This window comes from Mytilus trossulus, unplaced genomic scaffold (assembly GCF_036588685.1).
Source record: "Mytilus trossulus isolate FHL-02 unplaced genomic scaffold, PNRI_Mtr1.1.1.hap1 h1tg001191l__unscaffolded, whole genome shotgun sequence".
NCBI classification, from domain to species: Eukaryota; Metazoa; Mollusca; class Bivalvia; order Mytilida; family Mytilidae; genus Mytilus; species Mytilus trossulus.
In genome coordinates, this window is record NW_026963701.1 from 12501 (window position 1) to 18275 (window position 5775).

The window sequence follows — 5775 nt, forward strand, 5'->3', positions numbered from 1 at the left end:
CTAGCGGGCTACCGCGGGTCTCATCGTACGTGGTCGACCCGATAGCGAGCTACCGCGGGTAAAGGGACGTGGACGGCCGTGCTAGCGGGCTACCGCGGGGTCTCATCGTACGTGGTCGACCCGATAGCGGGGCTATCGCGGGTAAAGGACGTGGACGGCCGTGCTAGCGGGCTACCGCGGGTCTCATCGTACTGGGTCGACCCGATAGCGGGCTATCGCAGGTAAAGGGACGTCGACGGCCGTGCTAGCGGGCTACCGCGGATATCATCGTACGCGGTCGACCCGATAGCGGGCTACCGCGGGTAAAGGGACGTGGACGGCCGTGCTAGCGGGCTACCGCGGGTCTCATCGTACGTGGTCGACCCGATAGCGGGCTACCGCGGTAAAGGGACGTGGGACGGCCGTGCTAGCGGGCTACCGCGGGTCTCATCGTACGTGGTCGACCCCGATAGCGGGCTACCGCGGGTAAAGGGACGTGGACGGCCGTGCTAGCGGGCTACCGCGGGTCTCATCGTACGCGGTCGACCCGATAGCGGGCTACCGCGGGTAAAGGGACGTGGACGGCCGTGCTAGCGGGCTACCGCGGGTCTCATCGTACGTGGTCGACCCGATAGCGAGCTACCGCGGGTAAAGGGACGTGGACGGCCGTGCTAGCGGGCTACCGCGGGTCTCATCGTACGTGGTCGACCCGATAGCGGGCTATCGCGGGTAAAGGGACGTGGACGGCCGTGCTAGCGGGCTACCGCGGGTCTCATCGTACGTGGTCGACCCCGATAGCGAGCTTCGCGGGTAAAGGGACGTGGACGGCCGTGCTAGCGGGCTACCGCGGGTCTCATCGTACGTGGTCGACCCGATAGCGAGCTACCGCGGGGTAAAGGGACGTGGACGGCCTCGGTAGCGAGCTACCGCGGGTATCATCGTACGTGGTCGACCCGATAGCGGGCTATCGCAGGTAAAGGGACGTGGACGGCCGTGCTAGCGGGCTACCGCGGGTCTCATCGTACGTGGTCGACCCGATAGCGAGCTACCGCGGGTAAAGGGACGTGGACGGCCCCGGTAGCGAGCTACCGCGGTGTAAAGGGACGTGGACGGCCGTGCTAACGGGCTACCGCGGGTATCATCGTACGTGGTCGACCCGATAGCGGGCTACGGCAGGCAAAGGAACGTCGACGGCCTCGGTAGCCAGCTACCGCGGGTAAGGAGGGACGTGGTCGACCCCGATAGCGGGCTACGGCCGGCAAAGGATCATCGACGGCCTCGGTAGCGAGCTACCGCGGGTAAGAAGGGGACGTGGTCGACCCGATAGCGGGCTATCGCAGGCAAAGGAACGTCGACGGCCTCGGTAGCCAGCTACCGCGGGTAAGGAGGGACGTGGTCGACCCGATAGCGGGCTACGGCAGGCAAAGGTACGTCGACGGCCTCGGTAGCCAGCTACCGCGGGTAAGGAGGGACGTGGTCGACCCGATAGCGGTCTACCGCAGGCAAAGGTACGTCGACGGCCTCGGTAGCCAGCTACCGCGGGTAAGGAGGGACGTGGTCGACCCGATAGCGGGCTACCCCGCCGGCAAAGGTACGTCGACGGCCTCGGTAGCGAGCTACCGCGGGTAAGAAGGGGACGTGGTCGACCCGATAGCGGGCTATCGCAGGCAAAGGAACGTCGACGGCCTCGGTAGCCAGCTACCGCGGGTAAGGAGGGACGTGGTCGACCCGATAGCGGGCTACGGCAGGCAAAGGTACGTCGACGGCCTCGGTAGCCAGCTACCGCGGGTAAGGAGGGACGTGTCGACCCGATAGCGGTCTACCGCAGGCAAAGGTACGTCGACGGCCTCGGTAGCCAGCTACCGCGGGTAAGGAGGGACGTGGTCGACCCGATAGCGGGCTACCGCAGGCAAAGGTACGTCGACGGCCTCGGTAGCCAGCTACCGCGGGTAAGGAGGGACGTGGTCGACCCGATAGCGGGCTACCGCAGGCAAAGGTACGTCGACGGCCTCGGTAGCCAGCTACCGCGGGTAAGGAGGGACGTGGTCGACCTGATAGCGGTCTACCGCAGGTAAAGGTACGTCGACGGCCTCGGTAGCCAGCTACCGCGGGTAAGAAGGGGACGTGGTCGACCTGTCAGCGGGCTACCACGAGAAAGGTACGTGGACGGACGGCCTGTTAGCGGGCTACCACGAGGAAGGTACGTGGACGGCCTGTTAGCGGGCTACCACGAGGAAGGTACGTGGACGGCCTGTTAGAGGGGTACCACGGGCTTATGCGGGGTCTTCACGTATCTACCTACCCGCGGTAGCCCGGTAAAGGCCGACCACGTACCTTTGCCTGCGGTAGAGACCCGTGATCGCCCGGTACCAGACGGGTACCACGGGCTTATGCGGGTCTTCACGTATCTACCTACCCGCGGTAGCCCGGTAAAGGCCGACCACGTACCTTTGCCTGCGGTAGAGACCCGTGATCGCCCGGTACCAGACGGGTACCACGGGCTTGATGCGGGTCTTCACGTATCTACCTACCCGCGGTAGCCCGGTAAAGGCCGACCACGTACCTTTGCCTGCGGTAGAGACCCGTGATCGCCCGGTACCAGACGGGTACCACGGGCTTATGCGGGTCTTCACGTATCTACCTACCCGCGGTAGCCCGGTAAAGGCCGACCACGTACCTTTGCCTGCGGTAGAGACCCGTGATCGCCCGGTACCAGACGGGTACCACGGGCTTATGCGGGGTCTTCACGTATCTACCTACCCGCGGTAGCCCGGTAAAGGCCGACCACGTACCTTTGCCTGCGGTAGAGACCCGTGATCGCCCGGTACCAGACGGGTACCACGGGCTTATGCGGGGTCTTCACGTATCTACCTACCCGCGGTAGCCCGGTAAAGGCCGACCACGTACCTTTGCCTGCGGTAGAGACCCGTGATCGCCCGGTACCAGACGGGTACCACGGGCTTATGCGGGGTCTTCACGTATCTACCTACCCGCGGTAGCCCGGTAAAGGCCGACCACGTACCTTTGCCTGCGGTAGAGACCCGTGATCGCCCGGTACCAGACGGGTACCACGGGCTTATGCGGGTCTTCACGTATCTACCTACCCGCGGTAGCCCGGTAAAGGCCGACCACGTACCTTTGCCTGCGGTAGAGACCCGTGATCGCCCGGTACCAGACAGGCCGACCACGTACCTACACGTATCGAGGAATAATGCCAGCCTGGGTCCTGACACGGCCTAAGTAACAGGCTAGGGTTAGGGTTAGGGTTAGGGTTAGGGTTAGGGTTAGGGTTAGGGTTAGGGTTAGGGTTAGGGTTAGGGTTAGGGTTAGGGTTAGGGTTAGGGTTAGGGTTAGGGTTAGGGTTAGGGTTAGGGTTAGGGTTAGGGTTAGGCATCGTCAAGAGGCGGCTTAGGGTTAGGGTGTACGATGCCTGCCTTCGTTACGTTACGTTACATGAAATGTGATCGTTTCATCGAGAGACCTGCTGTACTATTCTTACGTGCGGCTTCCCGATGAAAAATTGTCAACCTGTAACACTTTTTGACTAGGCTATGGCTTTGGCTGGCCGCCGATGGTCGAGAGACCCGCGGTAACCTGTCCGCGTCTAACGTGCGACATCCCGATGAAAATCTCACCCACGTAAAAAATATTTACCGAGGGTATTGTTTGCCGGCCTGAATGGTCGAGAGACCCGCGGTAGCTCGCCTGCGTCTAACGTGGCGGCTTCCCGATGAAAATGTAACCCACGTGAAATTTTTTTACCGACGGTATAGTTTGAAGGTCTCGATGGTCGAGAGACCCGCGGTAGCCTGTCCGCATCTAACGTGCGGCTTCCCGATGAAAATTTCACCCTTCTAAAAAATTGTTACCGAGGGTATAGTTTGACGGCCTCGATGGTCGAGAGGACCGCGGTAGCCTGCCTGCGTCTTACGTGCGGCTTCCCGATGAAAATTTCACCCTTGTAAAAATTTTTTACCGAGGGTATAGTTTGAAGGCCTCGATGGTCGAGAGACCCGCGGTAGCCTGTCCCGCATCTAACGTGCGGCTTCCGATGAACCTTTCAGCCTTGTAAAATTTTTTTTACCGAGGGTACAGTCAGACGGCTTCGATGGATGGTCGAGAGACCCGCGGTAGCCTGCCTGCGTCTAACGTACGGCTTCTCGATGAACAGTTCAGCCTTGTAAAATTTTTTTTACCGAGGGTACAGTCAGACGGCTTCGATGGATGGTCGAGAGACCCGCGGTAGCCTGTCCGCATCTAACGTGCGGCTTTCCGATGAACCTTTCAGCCTTGTAAAATTTTTTTACCGAGGGTACAGTCAGACGGCTTCGATGGATGGTCGAGAGACCCGCGGTAGCCTGCCTCGTCTAACGTGCGGCTTTCCGATGAACATTTCAGCCTTGTAAAATTTTTTACCGAGGGTACAGTTAGACGGCTTCGATGGTCGAGAGACCGCGGTAGTCTGCCTGCGTCTAACGGACGGCTTCCCGATGAACATTTCAGCCTTGTAAATTTTTTTTACCGAGGGTACAGTTAGACGGCTTCGATGGTCGAGAGACCCGCGGTAGCCTGCCTGCGTCTAACGTACGGCTTCTCGATGAACATTTCAGCCTTGTAAAATTTTTTTTACCGAGGGTACAGTCAGGACGGCTTCGATGGATGGTCGAGAGACCCGCGGTAGCCTGCCTGCGTCTAACGTACGGCTTCTCGATGAACAGTTCACCCTTGTAAAAAATTTTTACCGAGGGTATAGTTTGAAGGCTTCGATGGTCGAGAGACCCGCGGTAGCCTGCCTGCGTCTAACGTACGGCTTCTCGATGAACATTTCAGCTTGTAAAATTTTTTTTACCGAGGGTACAGTCAGACGGCTTCGATGGATGGTCGAGAGACCCGCGGTAGCCTGCCTGCGTCTAACGTACGGCTTCTCGATGAACAGTTCACCCTTGTAAAAAATTTTTACCGAGGGTATAGTTTGAAGGCTTCGATGGTCGAGAGACCCGCGGTAGCCTGCCTGCGTCTAACGTACGGCTTCTCGATGAACAGTTCACCCTTGTAAAAAATTTTTACCGAGGGTATAGTTTGAAGGCTTCGATGGTCGAGAGACCCGCGGTAGCCTGCCTGCGTCTAACGTACGGCTTCTCGATGAAAATTTCACCCTTGTAAAAAAATTTTACCGAGGGTATAGTTTGAAGGCTTCGATGGTCGAGAGACCCGCGTAGCCTGCCTGCGTCTAACGTACGGCTTCTCGATGAACATTTCAGCCTTGTAAAATTTTTTTACCGAGGGTACAGTCAGACGGCTTCGATGGATGGTCGAGAGACCCGCGGTAGCCTGCCTGCGTCTAACGTACGGCTTCTCGATGAACAGTTCACCCTTGTAAAAAATTTTTACCGAGGGTATAGTTTGAAGGCTTCGATGGTCGAGAGACCCGCGGTAGCCTGCCTGCGTCTAACGTACGGCTTCTCGATGAAAATTTCACCCTTGTAAAAAAATTTTACCGAGGGTATAGTTTGAAGGCTTCGATGGTCGAGAGACCCGCGGTAGCCTGCCTGCGTCTAACGTACGGCTTCTCGATGAACATTTCAGCCTTGTAAAATTTTTTTTACCGAGGGTACAGTCAGACGGCTTCGATGGATGGTCGAGAGACCCGCGGTAGCCTGCCTGCGTCTAACGTACGGCTTCTCGATGAACAGTTCAGCCTTGTAAATTTTTTTTACCGAGGGTATAGTTAGACGGCCTCGATGGTCGAGAGACCCGCAGTAGCTGGCCTGCGTCTAACGTACGGCTTCCCGATGA